Here is an 18893-nt window from a genome sequence, read left to right as displayed (position 1 = left end):
TATATATATATATATATATATATATATATATATATATATATATATAAATATGATTAATAGCAACCTTATCCGTAAACTACATGTGTCAAAGTCAAGGCCCAGGGGCCAAATCTGGCCCGCCATAACGTTTTATGTGGCCCTCCAAAGTCTAACAAGACACTTAAGTGAACCCTTTTAAATAACATTTCTGTGCTTAAACATTGTTCTGCTAATCAAATTTAATCAGTTTTATAACTGTGCTGCCAAATTACATCATTGTGGAAAGACGTTCAATATGATTAAACTTTAAGAAGTACTGAAGGCAGAAGTAGCTATTTATACATATTTTAGAATGCTTGTTGTGAAACATAGGAAACGTACACATTTCAGCTCATTGGCACAGCTTCTTTTGGCAGAAATGCCATCGCAGTGATATGTATATAAGTTCTTGTTGGTCGGTGATGAAATGTTTTCCAACTCTTATTTGCATTGAATTTCTAGCCCATTTTATGAGTTTAGGTGTAAAGGGGTGAGGTGAAGGTAAGTCAGAGCATGTTAGTCACCTGGGCTGTGTCTGAGACTGCAGGTGCTGCCTGCAGAGAATGAGCTACTATCCAGCCTCCTCTGAGGAAGGTTATAATGTCTTCAGTCATTATCCTGAAAGTCATCCCTAGTGGCAGTGATGTCATGCGTCTGTGAAAGGAAGGGGCTTCTTAATGTTCTCATGCATCACTGAGCTCGCAAAAACATCCCTCCTGACTTCTGTGCAAGAGATACAGGTTTTCATCAGGGATTTCTTTGTGCCACATTAAGATTTATGAAATTTCCTAAATCAGGAATTAGGAAATTACCCAAATTCCCAAGTTATAAATACTTCCACTAAGCGAAAATGAAATTGTAAAATGAAAGGTTTGCGTGACAGCGCATGACTTTCACATACTCTAAAATTGACCACAAACGGGACAGGAAGCAGATGGCATTTCTTCAAAATCCTTAGGTTTATCTTGGCTTCCACTGAGAGTAATGTTAGGCCATGTGAAGTAACAGTAAATTTGAAAGAAAAGTACACTTAATCTGTCACACAGCTCACCTGCAGCTGGCAGCTGGAGTGTTGTTGGAGGATCTCACTAGTTAAAACAGTTTGAAGATAAGTTGTTATTTGAATGTAATTAACAAACAGTTTTAATTACTTTGGCCATCCATTCTTACAGCCAGCCCCACAGTCATTTTCTAAGCAGTTGGTCTTTCTACATAAAGAAAGCAGGTCCTGTGATCTAATTGCAGGAAGTTTTTATGCACTGCCTTGCTCACTGTCCATGGCTTTACTATGGCACATTTTCAGGGGCTTGCTCAGCTAAAATTGCCCCATTGCTACAGCTCTCTCTGGGCTTTCAGGGGAGGGGTCAAGAGGCCTGACCTCACTTCCTGTTGGGGCTCCTCACAAACATTCCATTGTCTGTGAGAATGTGCGCGGGACTCGGGGGACTCTGCACATCTGGCAGCTGTTATTAGCAACCTCCTGTAGCCACCCCTTCATCCCTGATGAGCATTACTTCACATGCTAGCAGACATGTGGCCCTTTATACTGTGGGATGGTACTGCTTTTATGAGTCTTGCCTGCTGAGCTGACGCTGATGTTGCATTTTAGTGAAGTATTTAGATAATATAGAGGAGCTGTTAAATGATGTTATAAAGGCGAAAGGGGAAAATGGTTGCCTAATTAACTCTAGTCTAGAACCGTACCTTGGTTTCTTTACAAATTAAACAGGAAACTGTAACTTATTAATCCACTGTGGGTCTTCCGGTAAGCAGGTTTTATTACAATAAACGCTGACAAGGATGTAAAATACCAACAAGCCTCATCTCTCACATAAGAACAAATTGTTTTTTGCAGAGCCACTCGTTTCAATCTGCTCCCCGCATTCACCAAAAGAAAGAACAGTGTTACGTATTTTGATTCTTCAAGTAAATTGTGGTCTACCGACCTGTGTTCAAACTCGATCAAAACGTGGTATTAAGCAGGTTTTATGCTGAAGACAGTTGCACTTTGACAGTGGAAGCACGTGTCTCTCTGTGATCAAAGAGCAACAGTCTCGAAAACGGCAAAGTGGTCTGAGAAGCTTCTGAGCGTTCCTCCTTTAAGACCCAGGATTACACTGGGGAAGTCATTAACAGCACATTCAATCTGTTCTCATGCTCTGAGTCGTGTGAGGTTGGGACTTTCCATCTCTTGTTTACCATTTTATCTACACCACATAAAGCTGAAGCACATATACAAGTGTGTTAATTATGGAATAAAAATAAATCTTTTAGGCTCCGATTTGTCACACTGCTCACCTAATGTTTGTTTTTAGCTGTACCCATGAAAGACTGATATGTTTGTGTGCCTGTGTGTCCACTAATCCTCACAGACAAGGAACACACGGAATTGTTTCGGCTACAAACAGACAATATGCACAGACAGTGAAGCGTTGTGGAAACATCTACCCGCACCTTCTCTTCCAGATGAAAACAAAGTGTACAACATACTTTCTTTGCTGTTGTTGTATCAACCTTCCAGACTTCTCAGGTCTTCCGGTTCTGGTCTGCTCTGCATCCACAGAACCAGAACCAAACAAGGAGCAGCAGCTTTCAGCATCTATGCACCACAAATTTGGAACAAACTTCCAGAAAACTGTAAAACAGCTGAAACACTGACTTCTTTTAAATCTCAACTAAAAACCCACCTGTTTAGAATTGTATTTGAAATGTAATCAATTACAAATTTATTGATGGAACTTGACTTAATGCTGTGTTTTGATTATTGATTCTATGTTGCATTGTGGTTCTGTGTTTGTAATGATGTAAAGCACTTTGAAATGCCTTGCTGCTGAAATGTGCTACACAAATAAAATTTGATTGATTGATTGATTGATTTGCCCAGATGGCCACACCAAAAAGAAGATCTATGTTTTTGGCACTTCAAGTTTTTTGAAGGTCATGTGCATTAGAGTTGAGTTAGGACTGTGTGACCAAGATTTGCTAAATACAAGGAAGGAAATGTGTCACACTTCTACATGATGGCATGTTGTTTTTGATACTTTATTGTTTCTTGACAGGATAGTTTAATAAAAAATACATTTAGGTGCAATTTTGCCTTGCTGAAATAAGTTAGACGGAAAGAAAGCAGTGAAGACAGAGACGAGAGCAGATTCTCCTGAGAGCTGCCTGGAGTCGGGCTGGCTTATCTTCCTCTGTGCTCTAAACACTGAGCTTAAGCCGCATGTCTCTGCTTCTCAGCTTTAGAAGAAACGCGTCCACCCCGCAAATTGACTTCAACCCCCCCCCAACCCCCCCCACCCAACAAGACTCCCCAGTCTTCTTAGTGCTTTTTAGTCTACATTATTACGCATAAGAACTTGATCTGTTTGTTGTGCGGTGCTGACATCTGAATAATCGTATGTGTGTTCTGGTTATTTTATCTGTTCTCACCGTAAACAGAGACACAGTGGAGCTGTGTTTCTGTAAATAATGTAAAAATAAAACCTGTCAATATGTACATGTTAATATATTCAGCGAGGCACATGTTAAATCTCTATTTTTAAGGAAACCATTTTAACAACATGCCTCTCTGGTATGATGACATTTCACAGTTGCATCCACTTGCTGGGGCTCCAACGTGTGCATAAGATAAATTTATTTGCACAGAAAACCTGGAGAGTTTGTTCCCACTTCTGCAAATGTCTGACTGCCCTCTGTCTTTAAACATTAGTACTGGGTGTCTGTTGTTTCCCACTCTCCTGCTCCTCTCAAGAAAAGTTTTTTAGTGGATAGCAAAGCGTGAGGCCCATACGACTGCAGTGGGGGTTAAGGTGGTGACTTTTGTGACTTCCTGCAGATTAACGCTGCGTTTGCACAGTCTTACTAAAGTACCCCTGGAAAAACAAATGTAAATCCACATCTTTTTAACAAGAATATTTTCATCTACTTTACGTCTATTTCCACAAGGTAGAAGCAGTTGTGATGCAAAACCCCAGAAGTGATGCAAACTCGTTTTGGTCTGTGGTCCATCTGTCGTCTCACATCCCTGAGGTGAAAATAAACTCTCAGCAGAGCTGTATACATGACCTCTACATAAATGATAATACAAATACTTCTTTGATTTTTTCCTTTGTTAGTGATAACAAATTCAGATTATAAAGTATGCCTTTGTTTAAACACAATGTTATCTCCCATGTGCAGTTGTCACGTAAGATGTTCCTTCTTTGACCCTGTGGTTAAGATGGGTTTTCAATTAACCCTACATGCTCACTTAGATATGACACAGTACGTGCTCACAGATGTTTCAAAGACCTCATGCACATCAAAACAAAGCACAGACCTGTCTTTGTGTGTGTGTGTGTTCATGCATAGGATTTCTGCAGATCTCCAGTCAAACACGGAGTGGGAGGAAATGGAAACTAGACTAATGTCTGTAAGCAAAGGACTACAGGAAGTCAAGTTGATCAATAGAGTGTGAAACAAGCTTTTGGTAACCAGGTCAAGCATGCACCTATTGGGATTTTTGCCTGAGAAATGTGGTTGTTGTGTAGCTGAAACAAAAAGGCCTGGGTATGCAAGATACTCGCTGCCTGTTTTTTTGCTCGAGGCAGATTGCTAAATATTTGTTTGAAGGAACGCGTCAAAATGTGTGCATTTCTTTCCTTGAGTAGGTAATCCTCAACTTCCCAACGGGAAGCTAGATTGTGGCTGCCTGGGGTCAGTGTCGTGAAGGGGGCTGGGTGTCGGGGCGTTGTGAGATAAGACGGGGTCGGGCTGCTATTTCCATCCAGCTGTTTCTTAACGTAAGCCTTCTGCCTGTGGTTGAAAGTGAACAATCACAGCGCGGCGCTGCCAAAGCTGTAAAATGTACAATAAACAGAAGCACAAAGGACATGAGGAAAGATGACAGGAGGGCAAGCAGGGGTGTAGATGTCACACTCTCCTGATACAGCCTGAAACCCCGCTGTCGTTAAACGCTGACACAGACGTAAACATGCACACAGTGAACATGAGCCAGACCTGGGCAGAAAACTCACAGGGCGGGAGACCAGACTTTCCCACTGGGGGAGTGATTGCCTTTGTCCTGGCATCCCAGACAGACTTCTTTGAAAAAGTGACTCATCCACTTTTTAATGAATGTAATAGTTGTGCATTCATAAATCATAAATAAAACGGTGGAGATGCGGTATATTCTTACTGTAATTTTTCATTGTGACAGCTGTGCAAAAACTAAAGCGAGGGAGACTTGTGCCTCTTTCTACGATTATTGGCTGCAAAGTGTTGCCTCCCTTGTGGTCAAACTTCCACATGCTAGCCAGAAAACAATGCTTTGATCAGCACACATTCTTCAGTTCACTATTTCACTCTCCTCCCCAGTTTTTTATTACTGGCTGCAGCTGGAGCACCTCCAGTTGCTCATGCCTTCACTCCACTGAGGTCAGGCTGACAAAATTCCACTTCAGAGAGCTGACACCACCTACCTACAGATGAAACCAGGTATTTATATACACGGTCTAAAAACCATATTCTTGCCCAAGTTCTGACATCAAATGAAACTAGATGGTTCTTTACTAAATTTATGATTGTGAAATACCAAAATATAGAGGAAATATATTTGATTTTTTCTAATTCTGAAGCTTACATAGTGTCTGGTAAAATATATGTAATTTTTTAAAATGTTATTCTTATCTCTCTATAAGCTTCTCTCTATAGTTTGCAGGAAATTTGGAAAATTCTCAGGTTTGCCTACAAATTTTTATGAGCCGAAATTAAGGCTCTGTGATGACCCCTCCAAATCACTTACAAAGTCCATACACCACTTTGTTACCTATTTTGAGGTTGATGTGGAAAAATTACAATAAGGTCACACCTGCTAGTTGTATTGATATATGTTTACTCTAAGTTCTGTATAGTCCCACCAAGATAAAGCTATTTGGGTTACATGTACAAGGTAGGACGTTGTTTTTTCTACTGCATGGGAACCAGTCTGTTTCCCATGCTTTGGATCCCTTATCCCTTTTGTATAAAACTCATGTGTTGTCTCTGCTTGGCAGAGCTTTCTGTTCAGACTTGCTTCATTATTGATTGTCCTACAAGCTCTCTGAGTTGTGCGCAATTCATGAATAAACCTGATTGAGTGATTTTACCTGAACAGTGCTTGGAAATAGTTTTTTTTCACTACAGGGTATTGTGAAGATCATGTTCCATTTTTGCCCATATTTTAACTTCTTGCCTTCTGTCTTGAAACATTGCTTTAATACTTCCACATAATGTTTTTTTTTTATGTCTGGTGCAGTCAACTTTGTGACATGCACCAGACCCTTCTGCAGCAACGCAACTTAGCAACATGATGCAGTCACTCCTGTACTTTCCCGTTAAGATGGTTTTCTCAGATTTGCATAGTTTCCTTTTTCAGAAAGAAAGTAGCTTAGGCTAAATCTGGTACAGAGCCTCATTTAGGAATGTTTTCTTTAGCACATTAACTGTAAACTTTATTAATTTATTTTCTTTAAGTAAACTAATGAACTCTTAAAGTAAACAAAGCATTTAGATATTTAGCTTTTGTTCAAAAAAACACACATTTTTGTTCATACACTGTTTTTGTATGAACAAAAATGTGTGTTTTTGTCAACACATTTTGAACAAAAACACATTCATCTCTGAGACACAGGACCCGTCTCATTCCTGACCGGTGTAGAAAGATGGCTGGAAATTTTGATTGTGTTTGAATAAATGAAAGTGGCACCTTCAGAAATCTGGAACTTTTCTAAAGAGTGATGTCGACTTGCAGAAGTCCATCACGATCTTCCTGATATCGGACCTATTAGGTCACAAAAAGGAAGCAGGGAGTTAAAAATGACACCTTAAAATAAAGCCACATGTGGACTTAACACACATGCTGCAAACTGATCTGTGTGAAGCTTTCAAAACGATGACATCCTCATTTAGGCTTTCCCAAATTGTTTAAAAGTGTATTAGTTTTCTTCATTACAGTTGCATTTAGCAAATACAAATAATCTAGGCAATTCTAACTCACCTAAATCTTGAACGGCTTAGTCTTATTTAATCTCAGAAGTTTTGAAAAGTCTTTTCATGCACTCTATGTAAGTATGATTTTTCATCTGCTTGTTTCACTGTAATTCAAGCCGACATCCTTGCAAAGACAAAGTTGTTTACTGTGCTGCAGATGATACTTTGTCCCATCTTTGCCTTACCTTCCGCTTCGGTTTTCTATTTCTGTTTCACACTCTGCTGCAGCCAGTGTGCAGTACATTTCCTGACTTTTGGCCTATAAATTAAAATGTACAGTGACAGAGATAAGTGACAGAAAGGAACATCCTCTATATGTATGCAAACAGGAGTCAACCACAGTAGCTCAAAAATAAGTATTAGTAAAAGTGATACATTTCATATCCTAAGAAGTACAAATAATTTAAAACAATGTTGGTGCTTTCAACAAGAGAAAAAGTTGTTGTTTCTTCACAACTTTTTTGACTAATCAAATGCATGTGACCGTTTGCACAAGTCTTCTCTTCTTGTTTTCTATGAATCATCTCAGAGCTCTGTTGTGTTTTATGTAATAAAACAACATGTTTATGTCACTGTCGGTAAGCTAAATACAGGGCTTGTCAAACAGCAATTCAGAAGTAAACCTGGCTTGGTTTCAAGTCGTCTTGCTTCAAATAAAAGCACCTTGCTATAATAATCTAGCCTCTCAGATAAGCTGGCATTCATGGGTGGAATTTCTAGTGTGGTGTTGACATCATGAATTGTTGCACTGGGTTCCAACTTTCAACAACATTTGAAGTTATGACGAAAAGATAGTCTGTTTCGACAGAATGGTAACTTTCTTTATACTTTGAGTAATAGAAAGAGTGAAGAAGAAAAAGCACATTGTGACCAAAGGACACTGGTAACACTGAGGCACCTGTTGTTTTGTAATCAAAACAACAGGTGTAATAAAAACTTTAGTTAAAGAAATGTTGTCAGAAACCACAGAAAAAGGACAAAATTGCACATGTATATCTTCTTTAGCACTAAAAGTGGTTTCAAGCAGCGCTAGAGGATAAGTAACAACAGATCCAGATTCCACAGACTTGCACATGTACTGGCAATCCATCTCCCATACAATAGAGGGCCTTACTTCAAAACTAAACAATATCCACCCCATTGACAAGTGCCGTCACTTTTTCCCAGATCAAGTTCATAATGAGCCAGGGAGACATGAGCATGACGCCCTTAAACTGACTTTTTCTAAAACACATTTAAAGGCGGTCTAGCATCAGCAGATCTGACGCGTCTGTGAGCAAGACTTTCACAAAATGATGACTCTGAGCTCATGCTGCTGCTTGCCAGCAGGTCTGGTTCTGCTTGCTGATTTGTGAGTCATACCATTAGAGTTTTCCAAGTGTGCAGAGTGGAAAAACAACTTGCTGCATCGCTATCTGACCTAAAGGCATTTATGATAAGGGCAGCATCTTTGTGACAGACCGAATGCGTTCACTCCCCTCTAGAGTGAATGATGGGACATGCAAAGTCAAACATGCATGTATCTGCTCATAAAATGTTGAATTTGGCAATGCTGTGGTGGCCGCAGAGACACGCTCCATGAAAACTGACGAAAATCGCCGCTGGATAAGAAAACAAAGCTGTGGCTTTAATTAACAGTTCACACGATTCCCTTTGTAACTGGCAGTAATCTGAGTAATCTAAAACAGACTGGATTAGACATTTTCTCTCATGCCAGCGAAGCAGCAGGCTCACAGTTTATAGCTAACTTTAAATGTAAATCCAAGCATACACACGCAAGATAAACTGCAAACTAAAACTCAGTTTGGAAACACAAATGGAGCCCATGAGTATATTTAGAAAAACCAAGACTTTTTCTTTTTACACTGTTGAAATAAGATGAACCACATTTTGTGGTGTTAAGAATTCAACTAGTTAAAGTTGAATTAAAGCTAAAAAAAAACATGGATGTTTCTTAAATTGCCTCTGTGATTTCAGTTGGTAGAAACAAAGTTACTCTCAGTCAAGCTTTTTCTTTGACAATCTAAGTAAAACAGCTTTCAGACAGACTCATAATTCAGTCCAATTTGTAAAAGGAAATGACTAACAGTTAGTGAGCTCTTTTGCTTGACTCCTTCTGAAGTAAGTGATTGTAATAACCCAAATGAAGTACACCGTCATATTCTAGATTCAGATCTGTTCTGCATTGTAACCTCTTCTCTAGCTGCACCTCTACTCTGATGAACAACCCTGAATACCAAAAAAAAAAAAAAAACTTCTTCTGTACAGTTCTCCCCTCCATAAATCACAAACCCACTCCCAGACTGTTCCCTGTGGAGCTCCAAGGGAGAAACATCATCCTTTTCCCTTTCCTCTACGACCTCTAAGAGCTCCACCCACCTTCTTCTGACTGCTATAATGCAGCCAAATTTAGCAGATGAGAACTTCCTCACCATTTTACCGCAACCTCCACAGGGTCTCTGTTTCCTTCTGAGTCACTCGCGGTATGCTCAGGTCTTTACAGCCCCCATCTGACGCACCACATTGGTGTCAAAGTCGAGCTCCTTCAATCAGTTTTCCTGCCCCTTTTATCTGTACGTGTTTCTGCATGAGGCCATGTTGTCGTTGGAAGCCTTTATTGCCCCTCACTTCACAACACTAGTGCTACGGTCAAAACACTGTTTTTCCTCTTATAGTTGCAGCGTTGAGGCAAACAATGAAGCACATAACCAAAACCTCCTGCAGGCTCATGTTGCAGTAATAACACATATAACGGAGGAGGACAGAGCTGCAGAATGCAGACTGGGAAAATGTTCCATGACACAACACAGCCCTGTTATGCAACCTTTATTTTACAATCGGGATGAAAAAGATTTTATTGATCGGCCTGTGTTTAGCCCCAAAAAACAGATGGGAGCTTGGTGTTGCAGCCTAACCCAGGAGAGTGGCACAGGCCTGTCGCTGCACGCCCGTCACATGCAGGTGAGCTGATTAATCCAGAAGGTTAGGCTGACATGTGAGTAACATACCCATTGTATGGTTGGGATGAGTGCCATCATGGCCAGAGGGTATTACAGGAACTCTTGTTCTGCTCTCATGATGAGCACATAAACAGAGAACATCCGTAAACAGTTTGGAGGACCCTGTTGGACTTTGTTCCAGAAGGGTGGGGAAAAGGCAGAAAGCAGACTAAGACAGAGGGCCAAACGAGTGAAACGCTGCAGCTGATATTCCCCTCAATGACGGCCCAGTCGGGGAGGAGCAACATCAAACTGCCTGCACTTTCCTCTGGGACCTTCTGCCTGTACAAACAAACCGACCCCTGGCCTCTGGTCTAATGGGAACCAGACCTGCTCGAGGACCAAATCTCCTCGTTCTCCTTCCCCTCCACTGCTCTCCATATGACCAGGGTTCTGTTGACTCACACTCCAGCTGAAGGACGCACTTCAATTATCCCAAACAGACCTGAAAATATTCCCCCCCTTTCCTCTCTCTGAGCTTTCCCACACAGCAACAGTTCACGGCGTTCCATGTTCCTACATCAGAGCTGACCTTCTTGACCCTTAGGCAAGCAGACTCCAGTGACCTGCACTTATCTCTGCACACTCACATGCTTTCTCTATCACTCCGCCTCTTTCTCTCAATCCATAGATCTCTAAACTCCGCGATTATCGTGCCGATATAGGCAAACGTTTCTTGCCCAGTCAAACTGTGCGTGTCAAATAAGACCTTTGCGCATTATTAACGGCGTAATTACATTTTCATTTTCATTGCATGACAGAAGCTTGAAGTTCAGGTCGCCATGGCTATCTACTGGGTGCTGAGTGCGTGCAGCCCATCCCTGTCTGCAGAGCCTGAATGTTCTCATTGTGAGGGTTCAAAGTTTATCACTGAATGTCCTCCCAGTCTCACTGCTGTTTTTATCTGAATGTTCTGCTTCACCAAAGTATGAATACTGGCATCGAGTCTGATCCAGAGAAGAAAAAAGGCCCTTAAGACACATAGAGCTTCCACATTGACTGCACAAAGAAAGCAGAGTGGGCTGACTGTGACGTGACCCGGCGACAGTGGGCCTTGTGGACAAGTGGTGCTGTTTAAATTGCACGACTTTATCGCTGGGTTCCTGTTCCCGTATGATAAGCCTTGGATAAAACAAGACAAAACAAAAAAAATTACAAGCTAACACTTCTTTGTGTTGTTACTCTTTATCGTAGCAATTAAACTTTTATAAGGCTGGAGAAGCACGTAGTCTGTGCATGTAAAATCAGCAACCGGGTCACTGACGGCAAGTGCCTGAAAGTGTGGCAGATTTATTGACGAGAATGGACTGTGTCCAAAGGGCTGGAAAGAATTCACAAACACTGGATATGATTGTTCAGCTCTGGCCTTCCCACACATCTGGGTACAAACCCGTCGATGTTCTCGTGGGCGAAGATCCGTGATGAACCAAGCAAAGCCGATGCCCATTTCACAGTTATTTTACACTCCTTCAGACACATCCAAAGCAACACCCTAAATCTGATTTTTGCCTGGTCTTGTGAGCTTCTGCATGGATTGACTAAAAGTCTGTTTTTTTATGGGATTTCTGGTTTACCTCTTTGTGTTTTGCAAGCCTAGAGTTGCAAAGCAGCTCCATGGAACTAAAACGCTGTTCTGCTCCGTCAGCACAAAGCAGCAACAAACCTGTTGCAACTTACCCCCTACTGGCTCCAGAAAAGAGGTTATGAGTAGGAGTTACACACAGGATGTGAAACAAAAGCCCTATTTCCAGACAACTTTAGTTCTCAAAAGTGCAGCAATAACTTTAAACCGAGATTTGGTTGTATTCTCCTCTATAAGATGCAAAATAAAGAAACAGATTTTCAAAACCTTCCATATTATGTGTTCAGGGAATTTAAATCAGTATAGTATTTGACTCCAGCAATACAGTCATAAATACAAAGTTAGATGAGTAGCATCGTGGTGCATCATCCTCCCCTTTAATTATACCGCTTAACTGTTTGGGAAGAGGGAATAATAACTTACAGTGATGACTGGTCTGTATTTGACTGTCTGATTCTCCTATTCATGATGTACAAACATTTACCACAGACGACATTGTACTGTTTGTGGGTATGCTCTAAATCACACCAAATGAAATCTGATGAAATAAAATTTATCTTTGAAAGAGATAACATTTTAATGGTACAGTCTCAAAGGTTCCAGCATGTGAATATCCATACAGAGTACATTCACTCATACAAAAATGGGCTGTGCAGTGGACATTAACACTTCCTCATATGAGATCATGCCTTTTGCTCCTTTGTCAGCTTGGACAGTTTTCCTTACATTGGGAATGTTGAATCAACCAATATTTCAACATTGTAGAAGTTGAACTGTTGAATGTACCTACAGCAGTGTGTGTAGTCATCTCACTGATTAATACAGATTGCTGCACAATATATTGAGTGGCTGAAGCTCATGTGAATCCAGAAAATTGTCCAATATAGCTCATCAAGGATGATAATCACATATCAATTATGACCCTTTAATTAATATGAATCATTCATTTTCCAGTCTGGAATAGTTATACAATATGCACCTCAACCAGATTGCTAAAATCCAGAACTGAGTCATGAAGTTTGAATTCATTTTTATTTAGATAGGCTCCAAAGTATATGTTCTGGCTCCAAATATAGTACGAGCCCATGCTTTCTGAAGCCGTCAGCGTGGCTTTGGTGTAACTCTGACACAATAATGGCCCTCTCTTCTCATCAGAATTGGTATTTCTCATTCCTGACATATTTTTCATTTTTAAGCATAATACATAAAGGTTTAATCATGTTGAAATTAATGTTCGCCTGATTTGTTGGTTAGGAATCATTGTTCCAATGGATCAATCAAATGTATAAACTTTTAACTTTCTAGCACAAACATTTAAACCACAAGACAAAAGGAAATTGGTTAGCATGTTGAGTAACAATAAAGAAGAACTGGATACAAAGGTTTTATCAGTAAGATAGCCACAAAATTACATGTAGACTAGTCAAATGACTTCTTTAGAAAAGTTTAGTAATCATACAAGATAAAGATTGGTCTGCACCACAATGATGGAGGGTGTTTGAAATACTCCAGGTTGGATTTACAAAGATATGAATACAGAAGGAGCTTTCAAACATTGTGGTGACTCCTGGTGTATTGCACAAAGTGGCCACAATTGGATATTACAACAAGGCAATGAATTTAAAAACACTAGAAAACACGTTTTCTTGCAGGTTTGACATTTATTAACCTACATTAGAAATATTCCTGGTGTAACCAGCCTCCCTGTTTCTGCTTAAAAACATAGCATCCCCACAGCATGACGCCATTACTTTAGTTGATTCAGGATTATATGCAGTGTTAGATTATAAACTAAATCATCTTGAAATTTCTTGACAACACCCTGACCTGTTTAATGTGTCCTTGTCTCTTTTTGATGCTGTTTGTCCTACTGATTTTCTCTCATAAACCTCTGGGTCCTTCAGAGCCACAACAGTTGTATTTAAATGACAATTAAATGGCACACAGGCAGACTCGATGTACCAAATAGCTGATTTCTAAAGATAATTTCTTCCACTGGGTTGTATTTAGGGGTAGCAGCCTAAATAAGGCTGAAAGCGTATGGCACATCTTTTAAATTTGAAACAATTTGCACAAATCCACATTGATCTCATAGATAAAATCCTAATAAAATTAAATAAGAAAATAAATAATTTTTCTACTCAATGTAATTTAATAAAAGGCTTTGACGTATGTTATCAGGGTTGCCAATCAATGTCAATCTTTTGTTCATTCCCACATCTTTTATGGATGTATGGAAAATTTTTACTATCAGTGTTTTGAAATCCCACTTCTCAAGGCAATCTCTCCTGCTCCAACACATCTGAGTCAAAAGAGAAAATCACGTAAACACACAGTGATCACATTCTACCGAAGCCTTTTAATGACGTATCATATAAAACCAGGCATGTTGAAGCACAGAAACAAATAGAAACATGCCAATTACTCCCAGAACTGTCATTAGGAAACCATAAGTAAAGACTTTTTTCCCCTAAATACTCTGGAAATGATTAGGGAAGACACAGAAAACTGTTTTGTTTGAACTTGTGTCTTGGAGAGGAAAAAGGCCAAAAAGAATTTACATCTTAAAGCTGTTGAAGCATTTCACAAACAGAAGTTTCAAATTATTGACCTTCAAGCATTCTTGCTCTCCAACAACATTGCTTAAATCACTGCTTGCATCATTTAGTGTTAACTAACTTGTTGCCAATAATCAACAATAATCATTCATGCAGTAATTGTCCAATAAGTGCGAGACTTGCTAGTGGAAAAGTGCCTTAAGAGACTTCAGTCTACTTGCTTCCTTAAACAGGGGACAGATTTTTCTTTTGGATACACAATGTATAGCAAAAAACCCCACAGCTGTGTTTGTTTGATTTAATTTGGGGACATGTGAACCAGCATGACACAGCCTCAGTAGATATTCAATGAGCTCCCATTGATCTGCATGAAATATGTACTCCCATGCCACACAGCTGAAAGGGATGTAATGGAAGCAGCTCAATAAGGCAACATTAACAAAGAAAATGACAAGAACAAATCCATTGTTTTTCCCAAATGATCATAGGGGACTGGGCTTTTTTTTTCGATTATTTTTTTGCTTGTTTGTGTCTATTCAAATGTTGTTATGCAACATTTCTTGTTTTTGACCGTCTTAGTAAAACACACTTAAATCTTACAACATAACCGCAAAGGAATAACATGTGGTGTTCTCCCCCGATTAGTGCAGGTGGGTGTGTCTAGCAAGGACTCATGTCTGTGTTGGTTTACATTCCCACTGATCACATTCATTGCAACAAAGTATCAGCAGGAAGAGACTGACAAACAGTCGAGGTCATTGACCCATTTCAGGGGGAAAAAAAATAAAACACCCAGCAGTTTTCCCTGGTATTTCAAATTAATGATTATTCCATCGCTGAAGGACGTTTGATAAAGAGACAGAGCTGTGTTTGACTGGTAATGTCAAACCAAATTGTTGACTATTAACAGTCAAACATACACAATGCCAGTTGTTAAAATTTACTTCCTTTTCTCTCCTTTCTTTTCTAATTTTGGTCTTTTCCTTCTCATTGTTCCAGTGCCACATTGCAGCCTTGTTGGCTCACAGGAAATACGGACACCTGGATTCAGCTCGTCTTTCAGATTGTTCTCTTGTTCTAGGAGCGCTTACGTCAAAGTCTATTGCCCTGCGATGACAGAGATGATGTGGCATGGTCTGATAGTGAGAAACTGTCTCAAGCCGGGACTCCACACCCCCGGAGTCCCACACTGATCCCCTCTCCTGAATCAAATGTACAGAAATGTGTGGGATTACTCTCACAGGAGGAACTTGAACCCTTTTGACTTCCTGCCCGCTGCTGAGGTCACCGGTCTCGGTGGGAGTGTCTGTGAAATGCGTGCTCAACAGCAACCAACTGATGGCAAGAGAGAAGAAGGGTGGGGGGACTGGGATGCAAAGCATGGGCAGGGGAGTAGATGACAAGTTGACATGGGGGTGGAGGAGGGTAAAGGACAAAGGGAGAAGGTTGTCCACAGCCTTCATCTGCTGTGAGCCTGAGGTTCATAACATATGTTCATGTTTAGGAAAAACTCAAGTATGCATTTAAATAAATGGTGTAAAGGTGAGGGTCCAGAAAAATCAAGATTTGTTTTTAATGGATTGTTTCTTTTAGCTAGTGTAGAACATCTGCATTGCCTTTCAAAAGCCTTCCTACATGTATTTGTATTCAGCTCTGACCAGTACTCTGTCTTGGTACGTTTGCAGTAATGTCATAGTCTATTTTCAAATGATGGATTTAGCAAAGCTCAGTGAAAGGTTCAGTGTTATTGTTTTATAGCCTGACTCTGCTTTGGGCGTCTCCAGAACTTAAGTCCCAGACCTTTTTGTGTTCTCTGGTCTTCTTAAAACTGATTGCTCACTGATGTTTTCTATATAACCATCACGTCTTCACAAAAACATTGTTTTCGTAATAAGATTGCAATCTATTCACAAATTTCTCGAACTGGATTTTCCCCAGAAGTTTTTTTTTTTTTTAAAAAGAAAGCAAATACAAATACATACATATCATACCAGTGGAGGTTTTTTGGTAACTTTATTTGAAGCAGGGTACATAAGACTGACATGAGACTGTCATAAACATGACAAAGCACATGTCATGAACATTAATGGCTCTTCAAAAATGTTTATGACAGGGTAAATAATCCATCCATCCATACATTTTCTGTACACCCTTGTCCGTAGTGGGGTCAGGAGAGGTGCTGGTGCCTATCTCCAGCGAACGTTTCGGGCGAGAGACGGAGTTCACTCTGGACGGGTCACCGGTCTGTCGCAGGGCTCGGTAAATAATTACATTTTTAATGGAAAGGTGCACTAAAAGTTGCATTAAAAAATTAATTGAAAGTGTTTGCTTTTCGGGCTGCACAGTGGCGCAGTTGGTAGCACTGTTGCCTTGCAGCAAGAAGGTCCTGGGTTCGATTCCCGGCCGGGGTCTTTCTGCATGGAGTTTGCATGTTCTCCCTGTGCATGCGTGGGTACTCCGGCTTCCTCCCACAGTCCAAAAACATGACTGTTAGGTTAATTGGTCTATCTAAATTCTCCCTAGGTGTGTGTGTGTGTGTGTGAATGGTTGTTTGTCCTGTATGTCTTTGTGTTGCCCTGCGACAGACTGGCGACCTGTCCAGGGCGTACCCCGCCTCCCGCCTGGAACGTAGCTGGAGATGGGCACCAGCACCCCTCCCGACCCCATTAGGGACAAGGGTGAACAGCCGATGGATGGATGGTGTTTGCTTTTCAGTATAAACAATGTAACAGTGTAATTTATGACACTTTTAATGCAAAATTCCATTACAACTTGTATTAAAAATAAATTGAAAGTGTCAACTTTGCATTAAAAGTGTCATTATTTACCAAAAGACACTTCCTTCCGACAACACTCATAAGCATTCATGAAGACTCCTTCATATTTGTGGCAGGTGTTATGTTATGTTTGTGACAGTTTCAGGTCAGTCTTACACACAAGCCTTCAAATAAAGTGTTACCGTTTTGTTTTGTCAGAAATTCAAAGGAAAACCTGTCCGTTTCAATCTATTTCACTTTTCATTGGGCTTTAAAATGTTCAGTCAGATGATCAGAAAATAATCCATAAGCAATGTTAACATCATGTTGTGGTTGGACTGAGAGCAAGCAGAATATTGGACTTAATACTTCTCACTGTGTCACGATGAAGAATTTCAGCACAAGCGCATCTTCCAGCAACCTTGCGGCGTCACATGCTGTATCCTGACATCTAGCCTGCGTCTTGCTTTCTCCTACCTGATGTTAAAACAGTCCTTGTTAGTGAAAACGCTGCATTCGGTGTGCATGAGGGTCAGGTTACCCTAACCACCACTGTACGCAGCATGACCTGAACCGCTGCGAGGGTAAAGAGGGGGTGCACCTTGAAAGCAGCACCTCCAACCTTAAAGGTACAGTGAGGGGGAAGGAAGGGAGGGGCAGGGTGGTGATCATACACACAAAGCCATCTTGTTTCAGACCAGGTTCAGATGGAGCTGTTCCATTGCCAAGAACTTCCACATCCTGCCGCCCTGTAAAATAGCCAACGTTCAAACAAGTTGCACGAACAAAGACCCATACAGGACTGTGTACATTCCTCCAACACACTCTCACAGAGTACAGTATATCTCTTTGTCTTGCGTCAGGTTATTTACAGTTTGTGATGCCACCATCATTTGAGAGTTTCTTAAGAGGTTGTGGTTTCATAATCTCACACAACAACGCAATTAACGAATTCTGACTCTGCTTTGTCAGCACACACACACGCACACACCCCGACACATGCACACGCAGTCCCCCATCACCGTGTCCCTGAGTTTCACCCGAGGGCAGTAACAACATAATGCCTTCCAGATGTTGGGATGCTGTACTCTCCAGCAGACCTTGGAAGTCAGTGCCTCTCTCATGGTGTTAATAGTGCCCAAGAGGCCTTTGTTGGGGGAAGGGAGGCGAGGTCACAGGCCCCTTTCAAGCTCCTACAGAGCCCACAAAAAGGACCTGGGGATGCTTTCCCTTTCACAGGGTAATCACTGATCCATCATCTCTTTGCATTGATCAGCAGGGATTCAAACAAAATACTGCAACCTGGGTGGGGTTTAAAGCGGCATCTTGGTATCATTGAATGGCGGGCGTGCTCACAAACAGAATAACAAAGTCTTCTGCAGCTGTTCTCTGTGCAAATGGGAAAAGGGGGTAAATACTATTAGGTTTCATTGTTAGCATCCTTGGGTTGGGCTTTTGGGTATCTCATATCAGAAACCTGTTACGATTCTGCAATCTTTCCCAGTTCAGTTTGTTCTGCATTTATGGAAATTTCTCAAGATTAACTTCTTTTATCATGTTCTTTACCTTCTCTCACTAAGTGATACCGGAGTGTAAGATGAACAATTTCAAAAGTCTCCGATATTAATCTGCATCTGGATCACCAGAACTCCCCAGAAGATAACGCAAGTTAAAAAATTCTAATAATAAGTACAAGTTTTTACTGACATCCTTAAAGACACCAGCTAAGAATCATTTGAGTTTGCCAGGTCAGAGAAAGAGCCACAAAGTCAGGCGATAAAACATTTTTACCCTTTGGGGGATCCACAGAGGCCGCAAGTGAGCCCGGGAACAAAATCCAAAAAGGAGAGAGAGAGGGAAAAAGTTTCAAGCTGAAGAGCCCTGTGAGAAAGCATCCATCTGCAGCACACGCTGGAGACAGTCCAAAGCAAATAGGTTAAAATTAAACCACAGAAAGACAGCCAATCTG

This window comes from Xiphophorus couchianus, chromosome 16 (genome assembly GCF_001444195.1).
Source record: "Xiphophorus couchianus chromosome 16, X_couchianus-1.0, whole genome shotgun sequence".
In the NCBI taxonomy this organism is placed as follows: Eukaryota; Metazoa; Chordata; class Actinopteri; order Cyprinodontiformes; family Poeciliidae; genus Xiphophorus; species Xiphophorus couchianus.
Note: the sequence above shows the minus strand (reverse complement) of the source record.